Raw genomic sequence first — 19,709 nt, forward strand, 5'->3', positions numbered from 1 at the left:
CTTCCAAAACCACCTCACGTCGTGTTTTATCACAGCTTCAATTTCATCACGGCTGAAATCACTGTTAGTTTGGTTTCCATCACCTGCAATTGGAAATACTTATACTGTTCACCTGGTCACCAGGCTAGAAATCAGCAGTCATCATTATTGAGACAAAAGTTTGCAGTTGAATAAACGATATCTACAAAATGATGCCGATCAGCATCTGCTATGGTGGAAAGCGATCTTGCAGACCACCTGCAGTCTGTTCATCTTGCCAATGAAGAAACGGGGAACCAAGCGGGAAAATGGCTCGGCTAACATCACGCATCGGTGTGGTGGCTGAATGAGGAGGAGCCCTTAGGACCTGACCCCCAGTCCACGGCCACCCAACATGCCAGGTGCTGCTAAGCCTCTCTCTGATCTGTTTTACTATGTTACTACAGTATAACTTAGCTTTACCTTCCACAGTGCCATTCATCCCTGCACCAAGCCAAAATGCTTTACCAGAAAACAGTACAATTTCACAAGTTAAATAAGAGAGGAGAAAAATTAAATATTGTAGATACAGACAGAAAAACATGAAACCAAACTCAGTTTGGAAGGGCTACTTTAGACTCATTACCCACAGACACACACATACCCCACAGCTCTGTGTACCACACTACTTGCACTGTTTCCAGGCAGGATTAATTTGTCTCTATGCTAAGAGAGCCAGAACCGGGAACAGTGTACAGTGTAGTAGAGGGCCTTGGCTGGGGCAAAAATCCTCCCTTTTCCATGCATCTGGGTCTAATTGAAATCATGAGAGCAAAACCTCACTTCCACGTGGCTCCTTATTGATAGCTGATAACTTGTGTTGAAATTGAGTTTCTTGTTCTGCTGTTTCCCATACGAATGCTGGCAAGAGGAATTGAGGCCACAGCACACCAGAGTACCCCAGGGTCCCCGCTGAGGACATATGAGTATCTAGACACCCTCAGTTTCAAGCTGTGTGCTTGCAGCAGCCAAATCCCCAGATGAGGGATTTTTAAACAAGTTGGTGATTTTCAGATGAAGGATACCAGCCACAGAAATTTAAAGTGCTTCTGTGCATCTTGGGCTGCCGGTGAAATTCCAATTTCTTTTTTTTTTAGAACAATTATTTCTTTTATTTTTCCCCAGACAAACCCTCAGACATTCTTCTCCTCCCTTCTGAGGCTTCTCTTTGAAAGAGCCAGTGCAGTAGATCATGCCGGGTTACTCCCCAGAGAGAACTGCCAAACACAGGTGCATTCTGGGGCTTTGGCGTCTGGCTTAGCCTCTGATTTGTTGCAGGAAAAATACTTGCTGTAGTTTCCCAATTCCCAAATGTGGATACTTTGAAGATGGATATGATGTATTAATTTTGTGTTTTTACAGATTTATGCTCTGCAGACGTAACTACATTTTTCCAAGAAAGGAAGCGAGAACTGACTTCAGGTTCTGTACCTTAGGAATGGTGTGACGGTATTTGTGGGTCTTCTTGTCTCTTAAAGGAGGCAGCAGAGATTCGTGAAATGGAAATAAAGAGCCTGCTGTTTGACCTGGAGCTTAGAAGACCTCACTTTCAAGTTTCATGTGGCTGATGTATAAAAGCAACATGTAAATCACCATACCTAGTATTCAGCAAATAGAAATAACTCAGTAAATAATAATCCTTTCCTTCTCTCCACATTTGGTCCCTCATCTTCCTCACCAAATGTCAGATTTTTGTTACTGACAGTTTGGTAATAATAGTGAAATCTAGAGAGAGTTTTCTGATCTTCAAAATAGCTTTAAAAGAATCTGGTATCTTTGATTAGCGTGATTATGAAGAGCAGAATACCCCACGGGTCAACCTAAGAAACTAGGCAGCTTTGTAACAGAAGATTATCAGGAGAAATTTGTTTTTTACCAAATATTTCTTGATGTTAAATAACCTTGAAAGTTAGAAATGATAATACTTCCTAGTATTTGTAAAGTGGTTTAGAGTTCACAAAGCCTTTTCCTTTATCCATTATCCCTTTTGACCCCTTTAACAATCATGGGAAGTAGGTAAGGGAGGGACTGTCACTTCCATTTAACATATGAGAAACCAAGATGGCAAAGCCTCAATGTGGCAAGAGAGAAAAAGTTAGCAATAAGCCTGGGAAGTGAGATGAGAGATGTGGGAGAAGTAGGGGTAATAATATTTTCTGTGGTGAATGCTGAGGTGTGCTCCCCGGACCCCTCCCCCTTCACTAAAAAATTTGTTGCCCTAGCTGTGGAGACTGGTATCAGCAGAAAGCCTCCAGCCATCAGCCCCTTCAGAGACTGCTTTCGCTGCAAGGCTTCCTCACCCCAAATCCTGTCCCTTGCTAGGGCAGCAACCCACATCCAATAACTGACTGATGTGGTTGTAAGAGGCCAGCCTTTCAGTCAAACTCGACTTGGCTCTAATAAGTCTTTTTGGCTCCAGAGTGTCTTAGAGCTTTGGTGACATCACAACTTGTCTTTCTACCTAATTATATCCTCTTCCCCTCTCTTCCAGGGATATGAGTCTGAGGGCACTCCCTAATAAATACTTTGTACATTAAACTTTGCCTCAGAGATGCTTCCTGGAGAATGCAGCATGGGTCCATCGGTTCCAGGACTGGCTGGAGAAAGAAGATGGCAAGATGAGGTTTTGGAGATGGATCACACCCTCACCTCCAGGTTGTCAGTGAAGACCCAATTACTGTTAGTAAAGTACTGAGTCTTTGGCACAAGGTGACTGTCCAATTGTTAAATGGACACCTGAAGGTGAGCTGATATGGTATACAGGTATACAGGAAAGGAGTGCATCAACTGGTACTCTATATCAGTCTTCTGAAAAATATGGGAGGAAAGAAACTAAGTACTATAGATTCTAATGGTTAATGCTACGCTTGAATGACATTCTAGAAAAAGGTAATAAAAGTCTGAGAGCAATTAACAGGTAATTGAAAGCCAATTATGAAAATGAGAGATGGCACAGAAAGGCAACTCATTTCCTGAAATGGAAGGGCAGAGAAAGCTTAGGACCAGGGTCAGAGTTTTATCATAAGAGTAGCCAAACTGTCTTAGTCTGTAGGGGCTGTTTTAATAAAAATACCATGGACTGGGTGGTTTATAAACAACAAACACTTATTTCTCATATTTTGGAATCTGAGAAGCCCAAGGTCAAGGCACAGGCATATTTTGTGCCTGGTGAGGCCCACTTCCTCGTTTAAAGACAGCCATCTTATCCTTGTGTCCTCACATGGCAGAAGGGACAAGGGAACTCTCTCTGGGACCTCTTTTAAAAGGGCACTAGTCCCATTTGTGAGGGTTTCATCCTCATGACCTAATAACTTCCCAAAGATGCCCACCTCCAAATACCATCACACTGGAGATTAGGTGTCAACATGGGAATTTTGAGGGGACACAAATATTCTGTCTATACCACCATTCTCCAAAGAAGGTTAAATTCTGAGCCAAGGAAGTTCTGCTATTTCAAGGACAGGGCTCTGGCAAAATCTGGGACCCTGACATATGGGATGGAAACGTCTGGGTTGGTAACCCAAAAGCCTTGAATCCTTAGGCTTCCCTGAACTTCCTGAGTCTGAATAAGTAGACTACTACTCCCCAGTAAGAGCTAACACTACATCCTCGCTTGAAGACCATGAAGAGGCCTCTCTCCTGCAAGATGGTACGTCCCCTCTCCCAGGACCTGCCTCTACCTTCCCTTTTGGACTCTGGAGTTAACTCACAGCAAAACTTAGCTGGGGACATTCTGGGCCTTATAAGGGATAAAAGTGACTATATCCTAAAGGAGCTGTAAAACCTAGCCTCCGGGTATGGCGGGAGTTAAGAGAGATATATTTGATCAAGAGGGTAAGAACATCAAATCGGATAAAGAAAAGTTTAACAAAATGAGAGTACTCTCCTGAGAATAGGATTTGATACCTTGGCAAAGACCCCAGGAGATCACGTGGACTTGCTGTAAGGATGACTCCTAGAAACCTGAAAAAAGTGACGGTCTGCACTGAATGAGGTTCAAATATCACAATTCTCATGGCAGTTGATGAAGGAAGGGAATAAAAGAATTAGGGAAGTGGGCATGCTGAAGTGGATATACTATGTAAGGCCAGAAAACCCACCAGGTAATCATGTTCCAGGGGAAAGCCAGAAGGATGCACCAATTGTTAAGGCCATAAAGAATGATCTCATGAAAAGGGCACCAGCACCACAAAAATGTTCAGTGGTGCTCTTGTCTACAGACCAGAGCTGTTTGTAGGTACAGTCATTACAGAACTAGGCTCACTGATAGCAGTGGGGATGATGGGACTTCAGAACAATGGAAACCAGGTAGCAGTGCTTGCAGTTGAAAGACAAGTGAATGTGATTACTCTAATAAGCAGCAAGGTCAGCGTGGTAACTGAGGGGGCCTGACCTTCAGACAGTTATTGAGATGGTTTAAAGAATGCAGCGCCCCCAGGGGCAAAATTGCTGGGCAACCAACAGGGCACTGTTTAGCTTGTTCCACCAGAGGAAATTAGGAAGGATGATCAGAAGTCTGAATGCAGTTACCTCAACAAAATGTCACAATCCCTTGTGCAATTTCTGGACCTGATCCAGTTTTTGGATCTAGAATCCATTGATTGATGAGATAGCTAAGTTCCCAGGAGTAAGGACCCTGCTACATGATGACAAAGATACATATTAATTATTGTCTCAGTCTTTCCCAAGAGAAACCTCAGTCATTTACTCAGGAAACTGAACACTGAAGGCAGGGAGATATCCAAATATTTTAATTAATTAATTTTTCAGCTTTGTTGAGGTAAAATTGAAAAATAAAATTATAATATATTTAAAGTGTATATGGTGATTTGATATATGTATACATTGTGAAAGGATTTCCACCATTAAGTTAATTAACACATCTATCACCCTACATATATACCTTTTTGTGTGTGTGAGAGCACTTAAGTTCTACTCTCTTAGCAAAGTCAATTACACAGTACAGTTTCTTCAACTATAGTCACCATATTATTCATTAAATCCTCAGATCTTATTCATTTCATAACTGAAAATTTGTGCCCTTTTACCAGCCTCTCCCTACTGTTTCCCCCACCCTACAGTCCCAGGCAACCACCACTCTATTCTTTGCTTCTGTGAGTTCAACTTTGTTTTGTTTTGTTTTAGATTCTACATACAGGTGATACCATACAGTATTTGTCTTTCTTTGTCTGGCTTATTTCATTCAGCATAATGCGCTACAGCTTCATCCATGTTGTTGCAAATGAAAGGATTTCCTTCTTTTTTAGGCTGAATAAATATTCAGTACATACACACACACATATACATGTTCATTTTCTTTATCCATTCATCTGTCAATGGACACTTATGTTGTTTCCATACCTTGGCTATTGTGAATAATGTTGCAATGAATATGAGAGTACAGGTATCTCTTCAAGATAGCAATTTCATTTCCTTTGGATATGTACCCAGTCATGGTGGGATTTATGGATCATATGGTAGTTCTTATAAAAAATTTCTTGAGGAATCCCCATACTGTTTTCCATAATGGCTGTACCAGTTTACATACCCACTAACAGTGCACGAGGGTTATCTTTTCTCCATATCTTTGTCAGCATTTTTTATCTCTTGTCTTTTTGGTAACAGACATCCCAACAGGTGTGAGGTAATATCTCACTGTGGTCTGTGATTTGCATTTCTCTGATGATTAGTGAGGTTGAGCACCACTTCATGTACCTTTGGGCCATTTGTATTTCTTCTTTGGATAATGTCTCTTCAGGTCTCTTGCCCATTTTTAATTAGATTTTTTTGTGTCTTATTTTGTTTTCTTCTAGTTTCAGTTCCTTGTATATTTTGGAAAAGTCTTTATCTCTCATTCACTTCTGAAGGACAACTTTACCAAATACAGTTTTTTCTTTCAGCACTTTGAATATATCTTCCTACTCCCTCTTGGCCTGCAAGGTTTCTGATGAAAACTCTTGTAATCTTATGAAAGTTTCCTTGTACATAACCAGTTGCTTTTCACTTATTGCTTTAAAATTTTTCTCTTTGTCTTTAACTTAACTGTACTATATATAACTTTAATTATACTGTATCATGGTGTATGTCTCTTTATCATCTTATTTGGAACTCATTGGGATTCCTGGATCTGGACATCTCTTTCTTTCCTAAGTTAGGGAAGTTTTTAGGTGTTATTTCTTTGAATAAGCTTTCTGCCCCTTTCTCTCTCTCTCTTCTCCTTCTGGGACCCCTATCATGCTTATGGTGGTCCTGTTGATGATATCCCATAAGTCCCTTAAACTACCTTCGCTCTTTTTCATTCTCTTTTCTTTATGCTCCTCTGACTGGTTAAATTTCAGTGCCCTGTCTTCGAGTTCTCCAATCCTTTTTTCTACTTGATCTAGCCTCCTGTTGTACCCCTCTATTGAAATTTTCAGTTCAATTACTGTATTCTTCAGCTTTTTCATTTCTGTTTGGTTCTTTTTATATTTTCTACCTCTATTGAAATACTCACTTTGTTCATGCATTGCTCCCCTGACCTCAGTGAGCTACTTTATGACTGACATTTTGAACTCTCTAGCGGTAAACCACTTATCTCTATTTCATTAAGATCAGTTTCTGGAGATTTATCTTGTTCTTTCATTTGGAATATAGTCCCTTGGTTTTTTATTTTGCTAGAGTCTCTATGTTGGTGGGAACCTTAAAATTTTGGACCCTAGATGTTCAATCCAAACCCTTCCCTCCTCATGGAGAAGCTGGGAGTTGGGATTCCCTCCTTATTGTATGCTGATGTGTCAGGGAGTGGGGTTTATGTTGAGAGTGTGTCTCAGCCTTTCCTATCAATTTCAATGTAGGTGTTTTCTCAGTAGCCAGATGTGTAGGAGCCACTCAGCTAGTTTTTGGATTTCTCTCAGAAGGAATTGTTCCATGTGCAACTGTACCTTCAGTATGTCTGTAGGAGGAGGGAAATTCAGGAACTCTATGACACCATCTTGGTCCTAAGTCTCTTACCCAAACATTTTTAGAACTGCTAGAGTGGCTAGAGACATAAAATACTGAAATGTTCATAAACATAAAATATTCCCTTTGTTAGAGGGGCCACTTAATAAATTGAATACTGGCCAAAGTTCAACTCCCAGTGGGTCCATTAGGTTCTCAAACCTACCAGTTTAGTCTTTTTAGCACTCTCCAAGTATATATTTAGGATATATATAGCTTATAGTCAGGATAACACCCAGAGTGGGTCCTTTGACTTGTGGGGCAAGGGCTATTTTAGTGCAAAGGCTAAAACTGCTCCCTTCTCCCTTCTCCTAGAGAAGATAAAATTTTAAAGATTGCATACTCGGGATACCAGAAATTAGACCATCCATGAGATCGAAAGGATGCAGGAATGTTGGTACCCATCATATCCTCATTTAATTTACCAGTTTGGTCCATGAAAACAAACAAACAAACAAAACAGATGCATTCTATAGGATGGCAAGAGACTTTTGCAAATACAACTAAATAGGATCTCCAATTGCAACTGCTGAACCAGATGTGGTATCTTTTCTAGGGCAGATTAATATGGCCCCAGGAACATAGTATACAGCCACTGATTTCACAAGTGCATTCTTTTCTTTCCCTATTAAATAAGGAACCAGTAACAGTTTGAATTCATATGGAATGAACATCAATATACATTCATACTTTTGCCTCAGGGCTATGTTAACTTTTCCTGTCCTCTGTCATAATATAGTTTGAAAAGATCCTAACCATCTGGATATTCCACAGAATATTGCATTATTCCATACTTTGATAATGTCATGTTTATTGGTATAGATGAACAAGAAGCAGCTAGCACAGTGGAGGCCTTGGTAAGATGCATGTACTTTGGCATTTAGATACATCTTACAAAGATCAAGCCTGCCACCTGAGTAAAATTTTGAGAGGTCCAAGTGCTTAGAGGCATGCTGGGAGACCCCATCCAAAGTAAAAATCAAATTATTTCATCACGTTTCTCCTACCACAAAGAATGAATCACAGTGCCTGTTAGGCCTCTTCATGTTTTGAAGGCAGCATATTCTATACCTGGGAATGTTGCTTCAGCCCATATAAAGAAAGCTGCCAGGTATTAGAGACCCCAAAGTAGAATAGGGACTTGCACATCAGGTTCATGATGCAGTGCAACTACCCTGAAAATGTTATGGCATTAGAGATACCATTTACAGGAAAGATGTCTTATGCAGTTTATGGTAAGTCCCAATGGGAGAATAACAATATTGATCCCTGAGCTTCTGGAGCAAGACCATATCATTTGCACTGGAGAAACACATACTTTTCAAAAAACCACATTTGACATGGCTATTGATATCTGATAGATACAGAGCGTTTGCCCATGGGACATCAAGTGAACAAGCATCCAGAATGACCCATCATGAACCGGGTCCTGTCCGAGTCACTAAGTCATAAGATCAAGCAGGCCCAGCAGCAATATGTTGCAAGATTAAAGTGGTATATCTAGAATAAATCACAAACGGGGACAAAGGGGAAAAGCAAGCCAGCTGCATGGAGCCCAGATTCCAATGTCACCTCCCACTGTTGCACCAGCACTCCTCTCTCAGATCACACCCACAGTTGCATGGGGTAGGGAGGAGAGGTTCCTTATGACCAACTGACTGAGGAGAAAAGAATCTATGCAATACAGATGAATGGGTTGGCTCATTCTGTGTGTCAAAGCTGAAAATATATGGTTATACTACATCCTCTACCAGGGTTGGCCTTGAAAAACAGTTATAAGTGAAACTATTCCTAATGGGCATAGCTTTTGGAAATGCACCTGATCATCTACTCTTCTCTGGCCTGAGAAGAGCTCCAAGACCAGGTGTTTAGACCATTCATGTTTAAGTGTCTGGGTCACCAAAGCAGGGAAGCGACCATGGCCAGCTGAGGAGCCGGCTGAGGTGAGGGAAATATGAAATGGATATCAAAGGAAGGAGAGGAAGAACGTGGAAAGATAAATGGCCTGAGATCTGAATATATACAGACTCACAGAGAGTGATGAATGACTTGGGTGGCTGGCCATGGACTTGGAAGGAGAAAGATTAGAAGATCACCAACAAGGTATTTGCAGGGCAGGGAGTGGTGGCAGTAGAACACACATGTGCAAGGGAGGAGATTCAGTGTGTGAAAATCTTTGTATTGTATGTTAATACCCACCAGAGAGTTTCTGTGGCAACAGAGACAGCAAACACCAATCAGACAAAATGACTTGGCCAGTTGATGTCAGCCAGCCTCTGTTATTAGCTATCCTAGTTTTAGCATTACGGGCAGTTGAACAAAGTGGCCACCATCAGAGGGATGGAGATTGCTCATGTTCCAAAAGCACAGACTCTCACTCACTAAAGGTAACCTAGAAACTGTTGTCACTTAATGTCCAGTCTATCAGAAACAGAGACCAATGCTGAGTTCCCAATATGGTATCACTCCCTCAGGAAACCAGTTGGCCACTTGGTGGCAAGTTGACTGCACTAGACCTTTTCAATCCAGAAAATGGCACATATTCATTCTGACAAAAATAGGCATATTTTTCAGGTATGCGTTGTGCCTCTCTTGCCCATGGAAAAGCAGCAAAAGCACTGTCCAAGGACCCATAGAGTGTCTGATTCACCACCATAGAGTTCTACATATCTTAGGATCAGCCTATGGGACCCTACAAAGCAAAGGTTATGAGAGAGTGTAAACTGTGAGAGTCACTGGTCATACAACATATCTCACCATCCAGACACTGCTGGCATGAGAGTATGTTGGAATGGCTTGCAGAAGTCATGGCTGAAATACCAACTCAGAAGCAATACTTTATTTTAAGGATGGTGTGCCAACCTCTAGGACACAGTATAAACCCTGAACCAAAGATCTGCGTAAGGGGCTCTGTCTCCAGTAGTTAGAACATGTGAGCCTGTGAATCAAGGTGTAGAGGCAGAAGCGGTCCAGTTACTATGGCCTAACACTCTCAATGGCCCAATTAGGAAATTTATGCTTTCCATCCTCACAACTTTGTCCTCTGTGGGTTTAGTGGTCCTGGTCACCCAAGGAGGAGGATTTCAGCCAAGGAACACAGCTAGAGTAATTAAATTGTAAGTTAGGCCTGTTATCTGCTGTTTCTTGGATTCTTGTGTCTGAGGACCAGCAGATAGGAAGAGGAGATGCCATCTTTGCAGAGGTAACTGGCCCTCATCAGAGGGCTACTTTGGCACCATGGGGGCAGGCAAAACTATGTCTGGCACCCAGAAGGTCTTTCTGGATGTCTCTTGGTATTCCATTACCTAATGATGAATGTAAAAAGACAAGTAAAGCAAGCCTGGTCTGAGAAGGGTACCAGGATCAGGTGTCCAAACTCATCAAGCTCAAGGGTCTGGATCACCATACCAGATCAGCAACCAAGATGAGCAGGAGTGCCAGCAGAGGTGAGGGGAATCTGAAATGCTTAATGGGGGAGGGGAGGAAAAGTATCTGTTATGGTCCCGAGACCAGCTGCAGCAGTAGGGATTATATTTTGTCCCACTTAAATTCCCTTTTCAAGTTTCCCCCAAGGGAAAAAATGTTCATTGGAATCTTGGAAGGGTTAATTCCTGAATGTATATGAGGAAGTGGATATGGGATGGAAACTGTGTTGTGCTACCAAGATTCCTTCTTTAAAGAAAGAATTTTCACACAGGCAGAACATTCTCTGACATAAATTGTACCAGTGTTTTCTTAGGTCAGTCTCCCAAGGCAATAGAAATAAAACAAAAATAAACAAATGGGACCTAGTCAAACTTACAAGCTTTTGCACAGCAAAGGAAACCATAAACAAAATGAAAAGACAACCTACAGACTGGGAGAAAATATTTGCAAATGAGGCGACCGACAAGCGCTTAATTTCCGAAACATACAAACAGCTCATACAACTCGACAACAACAAACAACAACAACAAATCGAAAAATGGGCAGAAGACCTAAATAGACATTCCTCCAAAAAAGACATACAGATGGCCAATAGGCACATGAAAAGATTCTCCACATCGCTAATTATTAGAGAAATGCAAACCAAAACTACAATGAGGTACCACCTCACACCAGTCAGAATGGCCATGATTAAAAAGTCTACAAATAACAAATGCTGGAGAGGGTGTGGAGAGAAGGAAGCCCTCCTACACTGTTGGTGGGAATGTAAGTTGGTGCAGCTACTGTGGAAGACAGTTTGAAGTTTCCTCAGAAAACTAAAAATAGAACTACCATATGATCCAGCAACCCCACTCCTGGGCATATACCTGGACAAAACTATAATTCAAAAAGATACATGCACTCTTATGTTCATAGCAGCACTATTCACAGTAGCCAAGACAAGGAAATAACCTAATGTCCATCGACAGATGAATGGATAAAGAAGATGTGGCACATATATACAATGGAATACTACTGAGCCATAAAAAAGAACTAAATAATGTCATTTGCAGCAACGTGGATGCAACTAGAGATTATCATACTAAGTGGAGTAAGTCAGAAAGAGAAAGACAAATACCATATGATATCACTTATATGTGGAATCTAAAATATGACACAAAGGAACCTACCTATGAAACAGAAACAGAATCATGGACATAGAGAACAGACTGGTGGTTGCCAAGGGGGAGGGGGTTGGGGGAGGGGGAGGGATGGGCTGGGAGGTTGGGCTTAGCAGAGGTAAGCTATTATATATAGAATGGATAAACAACAAGGTCCTACTGTATAGCACAGGGAACTATATTCAGTATCCTATGACAAACCATAATGGAAAAGAATTTTAAAATAAAAAGGAAAGAATTTTCACCCTAGCTACTAGGAATGCTATCAGCAGACAGCCTTCATCTGTCACATCTCAGCTGCAGAGAGCCACCAAGCCTAGGCTCTTACTACTTCTTGAGGCAACTGACATTTAATGACTAGTTGATGCCAGTTATAAAGCCTGGAGATTTCAGACAAGATGAGACCCTGCTGACAGGTCATATTAGCTCTACGTCTTCTCATGGGTGTGGCTGAGGCTGTTATTGGGCCTGATAAACTACTGGTTTTCTTCCTCTGTCCAATACTGCTTCCTTCTCCCGTCTTCCAGAGGTGTGATCCCAAGGGCACTCTCCAATAAACATCCTGCATGATAAAATCTCAAACTCTGCTTTCTGGGCAACCCAACCGGTTCTTCAAAATGCTTTCATATACATTATCTTGTTTGCTCTTCACAGCAACCCTAAGAAAAGGAAAGGTTTTATTTTATGGATAAGGGAAGATAGAAAAGGAAGGTTTTATTTTATAGATAAAGAAGAGGCCCAGAGAGGTTAAGTGGCTTTTCTAAAGTCTAACAGCTTATCAGTGACAGACCCATCAATGGCTCCCTGGATGGTTGTCTGCCTCCTCTTCTTACCCTACCATATGCCTTTTCCATGAGGAGGGGATCCAGGCTGGGCTGCAATGTCATCCTGCTGTGACAATGACATGCCTGGATCTTAAGACATTCTGTCAAAGGTGCTCGGGGAGATGTCATAGCACCATCAAGGCAATTTATAACCAGTAGAGAGGAATGTTTTAACGATATTGTTATGATATACTGGCCTTATAGGCTTATTAAAAAGTAGACCATGCTAATAAAATGCAAAGGTTGTCACTTACAATGAAAAACCTGGTGATTTAGAAGTAGCGCCCAACTTCTGGATCATCTTTTAGACAATGGATAAATCAAAACAAGCAAGGTGTCATGTGCTAGGAACTGCACTGTTAACTCTGATCTCAGCACTGGATGTATTCTGTCATTGGGGTTGAATGGTCTGTGAATATCTAGGGTTTTTATCTGAATGACTTGATATCTTGAAACAGTGCTGTGTGTGGAATTGTTCTTTCTCAGCACATCCCTGCAGGCAACATTCAGACCCTACCCTAAGGCTCAGAGGTGGAAGACTGTTGAGCCATGTGGGTGAAGAAATACTGTGTGATGAAAGGGATGTGCTTTGAAGCACTAGGTTTGGAAGGTCTGGATTCTAAACTGAGCTTAATTCCTTGTATGACCCTGTACACATCAAAGTCTCTTTCTGGGCCTCGGGGCTCCTGATCCCAAAGCAGGAAGAGAACACGATGGTCATCAGGCCCCTCCCAGTACTGTGATTCTGTGTTGCTGCACACCTTCTTCAGGGTTTCCCTCTGGCCTCAGCTGCACTGTAGCTTGGAGAGAGAATCTACAATGGTTTCCAGAGTTAGAAGCAATAAATCTGCTACCCAAGGTGATTGTGGTGGAACTTAAGAACTTTCCAGTTTCTTCATGTTAGGTAGATAACAACGAGAGTTTAGAACTATGACTGTGATTGTCAGGGGCAATGGTACAGGGAGGCGGTATGGTAGGGTGGCTCATATCACTGGGCCTGCAAAACTATGGGACCTTGGGCAAGTTCGGTACAATGTATGGGACTTGGTATACCCAACTGTACAATGGTAATCATAAGATCTACATTAGAGTATTTTTATGAGAGATTTAATAAAGGAACTTATACAAAAGGCCAACTATATAATACATGCTCAATGGATATTACTTGTGTCCCTCTCTTTTCCCAGCTCTTTCAAAACTTTCAAGAGAGTGGTCTGAAACAAAATGAAAACTTCTATTTCCAAGCTCCTGAAGAAGAATATAGCAAATAGGAACCCGAGGGCAGGCATGCATCAACCCTGTGAAGATAATTTAAGTAAGTGGCAATGGTACCCCCTGGTTAAGGGAGAAATTATTATTGAAAATCTAAGCAAGAATAGCCTCAAGGTTAAGGGAGTAGTTGACTGCTTGCTAGTGTGATTTTAGGGCATGAGGAGATACCATGAGCTACCAACTCCCTTACCCTCTTTAACAACTTCCTGAAGCTATATTTTTCTTGTTTTTGCTAAAAGCAGAGGTGTCCAATATTCTTGTCAGGGACAGCTATTTTATTTATTTATTTTTATTTCTGCAATTGTAAGATAAGTTGGCAGTGGGTCATGAATAAAAAGAAAGGACTGAGTGTGAGTTGCTTAGGAAAAGTTGGGGGGGGGGCGGAGTGGAGGGCAACCTAGTAATGGTTTCTCTCCTTCCTGCTGGGAATCTCAACGAACCATAGACACAACACATGATGATGAATAGGGAAAGTGGTCTCATTTAAGTGGGCATGGAAGCACCTGCTCTTCCTCTTTTCATCTTTCTCCCTCGTGAGCAGTGCTTTTAACCTTATGTTTAGGCCCCAAGAGAGCATCAAAATGTAAAGGTTCAGAAGAGGAAAATCTGCTGACAGATTCAGAAACTTGCCTGTGGTGACAACAGACTACAGCAACCTTCCCTGGTGACAATATGAATCCATGAGCCTGTATTCCAGCAGTAGCCACAAATGGAGATACCATGCTAATAGCATGCCCTTAAAGCTGCCTGGCAGGAGAACTCTCCCAGGTAAGATTCTAAGGTTTCCAGACAGATGCCAATGACTGCTTAGGGATCTTAGTTCAATGCTTAGTTCCCTGTTAAAATACAGATGCTCTTGAAAGAGTTGCCACCAAAAAAGATTCTTGGGAATTTTACACCCTGGTGTAAAGGCAGGACTTGATAGCAGGTTTTTGAAAGGAGGGAGAGGAGAATTTGAAAAGTCTCATGCCTTGAGGAGTAAACCTTTTAAGAGAGAAAAAGAAAGGTTGAGCATGTCAGCATTTTGCTTAGGCCAGCAAAGCAGACGGGCTGTTTCCTTAGTTGTTCCCATTGAAGCCATTCTTACTGCAACGGCTGATGCCTGGCATCCCTATGGAATAGTGGGAAAAGAGGGGACTTCCAGATGCAGTGAGGTAGTAACTTTCAAAGGTAACACAGCTACACGCTACTATATACAAAATAGATAACTAATAAGGACCTACTGTATAGCACAGGGAACTCTATTCAACACTCTGCAATGGCCTATATGGGAAAAGAATCTAAAAAAGAGTGAATATATGTACATGCATAACTGATCCACTTTGCTGTACACCTGAAACTAACACAACATTGTAAATCAACTCCAACAAAAATTAAAAAAAAAAAAAAGGTAACACGGCTAGTGCACTGTGAAAGCAGAGTTGAGACCCAGGTCTGTTACCTGCTTCTTCATCTGTGAAAATAACATCTCCTTCAATGAGCTGTCACAAGAATTAAATGAGGTAACATAAACAAAATGGCATCGAGGCTGAAACACTACAAAACTCAACATAGAATACAATGTAAATGCAAGTGTTGATTTATTCGCCCAGAAGGCTTCTCTCAGTGTTTGGCACATGGTAGGTGCTCAATAAATGTTAATTTTTCGTTCTTTTTTAAAAGGAAGGCTTTGGTTCCTCTATCTTTGTCAGAATCTGAAAGAGCAATTTATCTTCTAACCATGATAGGAACAAAATGTGTTAGAACTTATTTTTTTCTGAAGAAATTTTTTATGAGTTCAGCATGATCTTACTCTTCCCCTACTGGATAAACTATTTGAAGTCCATTTTATTTTCTGCTGTCTGTACTCTGACAACATGTCTGATACTCTTTAATTAATTAGTTCCCTTCCAGCCCCTGCATGCTGGGACCTGCTGGCCAACTTTGGCATGTCTTCCAAGTTGGTGACCCTTGGGTGCCGCATGTCTGTTTTGTGACTGGTGTAACCTGTCAGCACTTCCCTTTCAGGAGCTTTTTTTTTCAGCTTTTGCATCTGTTTTCTTCTTCCACGACAGGATCTGGCAGAACCTCATTCTTTTGCAATGGAATTCCAAAGAGCATACTAACTTTCCAATTGCTTTTCTGATTACTGCAAGAATAAAAGAGGTTTAATCCCATATTGAAAGCAAGCTATATAATGACTGTTGACATTGGAACAGCAAACATTGGCAAAGCTATTAAGAGAATAGCAGATTGTGGATAATATTTTATCTTTGCCTAAAGGAGTCTTTAAAGGATATTAAGAGAGGGTGTGTCTATAATAATGCATCAGAAGATATCGACTTTAAGAAAAAATGCTATTTATAGAAGCCATCCTGCCATGGATATGATCACCTCTCCTGAATTCTTCTCATACCCCAGCTGCCATGTTGGGGCAACATGAACACAGTGGGTAGATGAAGACAGAGGAAAATCAGTTCTCTCACTCAGCTCCTGCTTCATGAACTTCTCATTCAAGACTAGTTCAGAATTAACCTTCTCTGTGATGTTTTACCCCTCATAGGCAATAATAAGTGATTCTTTACAAATCCCATAGTTCTTTGTAAATATCTGCTTTGGTTTTTTAATGCAAAATCCTTTTAAGTATTTGTTAATATGTTGGTATCTCCCACTATACTGTGAATGCTCTGGACCGCACATGTCTTACTGATTATCTATAGCCCTGACACTTAGTAGACTCTCTGAAATATGGCAAATATTTAATAAATGCTGAATGAATTAATGGTTAATCAAATCCTGAAGAGACATTCTGTTCCATTGGTGATATATCATGGACACAAAGGAAATATCACATTCCAGTCAATTACCACTAGGAGCATTCTGCTGAAGCTTAGCTGTCCCCCAATAGTCTGCAGGAGAAAAGTTGTGAAAGTTCTCCAGTGTCAAGGTGTGTTGAATCTCTGCAGCCTGGTCACTGACATGGACCCTTAAGCAAATAGAACTCAATCTTCCAGTAGGTAACAAGATCATTCTATAGCTAGAAGAGACTGTCAAGCCTTTACTTCAGATGTTTCATTATATGGGTAAGGAAACTAAGCCCTAGGAAAGTAGAATATCAAGTTCAATTTTATATTGCTATGTGACGGAAGATGTGAGAATAGAACTCATGTATCCTGAACAGAACCGTGCTTTCTTTTTTTATTGTGGTAAAATACACATAACATAAAATTTACCATATTACTCATTTCAAGTGTTCAGTTCAGTGGCATTAAGAATATTTACATTGTAGTGAAATATAATAACCACTGTTCATTTCCAGAGCATTTTATCATCCCAAATTGAAATTGTATATCCATTAAATAATAACTTCTCATTCCCCTATCCCCCCAGACCCTGGTACCCACTATTCTACTTTCTGTCTCTATGAATTTGACTACTCTAGGTACCTTGTATAAGTGGAGTCATACAATATTTATCCTTTTGTGTCTGGCTTACTTCACTTAGCAAGTGTCTTCAAGGTTCACCCATGTTGTAGCATGTATCAGAATCTTCTTCCTTTTCAAGGCTGAATAATGATCCATTATGTGAAAGTACTGCATTTTTGTTTATCTATTCATCTGTCAATGGGCATCTGGGTCGTTTCCACCTTTTGGCTATTGTGAATGGTACCGTTATGAACACTGGTGTAAAATATCTGTTCAGATACCCACTTTCAATATTTTGGGTAAATATCTACAAATGGAATTTCCAGAGAAGAGTGGTTTCTTGATTATACCATGGTATCTCAAATCCTATACACACTGGAGCCCATACTGATATCAAAATTTGATTTAGCCATCTTTTATTCTAAACATTTACTGGAAAGATGATTGGATCTGGGAAGGGGTTCCAGTTCAATTAAGTTTTTCCAATACATTCTGAGTATCTGCTGTGTGTCAGGCTCTGTGCTAGGTGCTTGGGGTGCACAGGTAGTAAGACACAGTACCAGACTAGTGGACAAGCACAACACATGAGATATAGGCAATATAGGATATACCAAGTAGAAGGGAGGAAAAGAGGAGGGAGTGGTTGATTACAGTGAGTTGTGCGCGGGGCATTTAGGGAAGTTGGTCAGTAAAGCCTTCACTTTATTGCCCAAAGGTGAAAGAGATGACACCTAAGTTGGATTTTTGAAGGATAAATAAGAATTCAACAGTAAAATTAAGGTTAAGAAACTGCATACTCAAAAATAAGTGTGTTAAAAGCCATAGTGTATATAGTTCAATATGACTCAAGTATAAAATGTGAGAAAAGAAAAAACAGCAGAAAATGAGTCTAGAAAGCTAGACAGAGGCCAGTCAGGAAGGTCCTTGAACACTGTGGGGAGGAATTAAATTTCACATCTTACTTTTTAGGCAAGAGGAGCTACTGAAGGATTTTAAGAAAGAACATGACGTGATGAGGATGGTCTCCATGTAGGCTGATCTGAGAGTGTGAAGGGGTCCAGTTAGGAGTAAGGACTGTAACTCTTTGTAACAATCTGAGCAAGAGAGTAAGAAGGTCTAAGCAGAGATGATAAAGAACCTCCAGATGTAGGATTTGATTACTGATTTAACTGATTGTAGGGGAGGAGAGGGAAGTTGGGAGGAAACGTAGTTAAGGATGACTCCAAGGTTACTGACCTGGTAACTGAGCTGTTGGATAGAGCTGTTCATTGGGGTAAGAGACTCAGGATGATCTGGCTTGTGAGTGAGGATAATCAGTTCAGTTTTTGGGAAGGTTGACCAGGAGGTACCCTAAAGGTAGAGAAGATGAGTAAAAGTTGAAAGTTAAAGATATAAAAATTCGGCTCAAAGTGGTCCATATGTAAGAAACAAATTACTCTTGCTACTTTTTCAGCAAGGAATTAATACAGGGAATTAAGTGTTCATAAAATCATCAGAAAGCCCGGAGGAACAGACTCTAAATTGGATTTCCAGGAATAATGCCCAGAAGATGGCTGCAGAAATAATGTGCTGGGAAAGCTACAATCACCATCATAATTAGGAAGCTCAATCAAGTAATCAGGAAGCCACTACTGCCACTGCTGCAACTGCCTCTTGACATATAGGAAGCCAATGACTGGATACTACAAAACTGCTGCAGAGAAACCAAATGCCTCCACGATTGTGCGCTCCAGCAATAATCATCAAAAGCAGCAAATACATGGCTTTGGCCTCACTTTTGCCTTTCGAAAAGTACACATTTTCTTGATTATGGTGGTGGTTGCACGACTCTGTGAATGTGCTAAAAGCCATCAAATTATACACTTCAAATGGCTGAATTGTATGGCATGTGAATCATATCTCATTAAAGATGTTAAAATATCTTACATGTTTTCTAACTGGCAGAACTTATTCCGTACCCTGAAACCTAGCTGCAAGGGAGTCTGGGAAGTGTAATTTTTAGCTTTCCAGCTTTTACTATATGGGAAGATAAAATAGTAAGAGGTTGAAGCGAATGTTGAACAAACAGATCTTTTGTTTCCTTCCAGTGGGGGTGGATGAGTTTTCCTAATGAGAGTTTACCAAAAAAGGGAGAAAAGGGAAAGGGCAAATGAAGATCTGGAATGTCAGTACCTCAAGGAATACAGAAAAAAACATCCAAGAAATAAAACTGAAAAAGAATGATCAAGATGGTAAATGAAGAACCAGGGATACACTGTCCTAGAGGCCAAAAGTTGATACTCAAGGAGGGAGGTCAGAGAGGTAATGAATGCAACATCACTTCTTAGGTAGGTAGGCTGGGCAAGTCGCTTAACCTCTTTGATCTCAGTTTCCCCATCTTTAAAATGGGGATGATAACAGTAACATTTGTCCCTCCCACTTAACTTTTCTGAAAGATCGACTGGGACAACACATGTAAAATTGAATTGCAAACTATATATCATTCTATTAACGTTAGTTGTGATTATTCTTAAAAGTTTATGAATCCTTAACTGCTAATATGTCCCTTAATATTGGGGCATTTTCCTAATATCTAATTAAACAAAAAGTCTTCCTTCCCTAATTTGGTCATTTTATCTCAGAAGAAA

At 40.7% G+C, this 19,709-nt stretch overlaps 1 long non-coding RNA gene across 1 annotated transcript in view; it reads right to left on the reverse strand.

Moving 5' to 3' along the window:
- The window catches only part of LOC309634109, a 334,079-nt gene that overhangs the window by 302,218 nt on the left and 12,152 nt on the right, over positions 1-19,709 (reverse strand). The window contains exon 1 of the long non-coding RNA XR_014247860.1: positions 1-19,709. This exon is cut by the window's right edge and continues 12,152 nt beyond it. This is a non-coding gene — a long non-coding RNA (uncharacterized lncRNA).

Source organism: Balaenoptera borealis (assembly GCF_965194805.1).
Source record: "Balaenoptera borealis genome assembly, chromosome: 8".
Taxonomy (NCBI): Eukaryota; Metazoa; Chordata; class Mammalia; order Artiodactyla; family Balaenopteridae; genus Balaenoptera; species Balaenoptera borealis.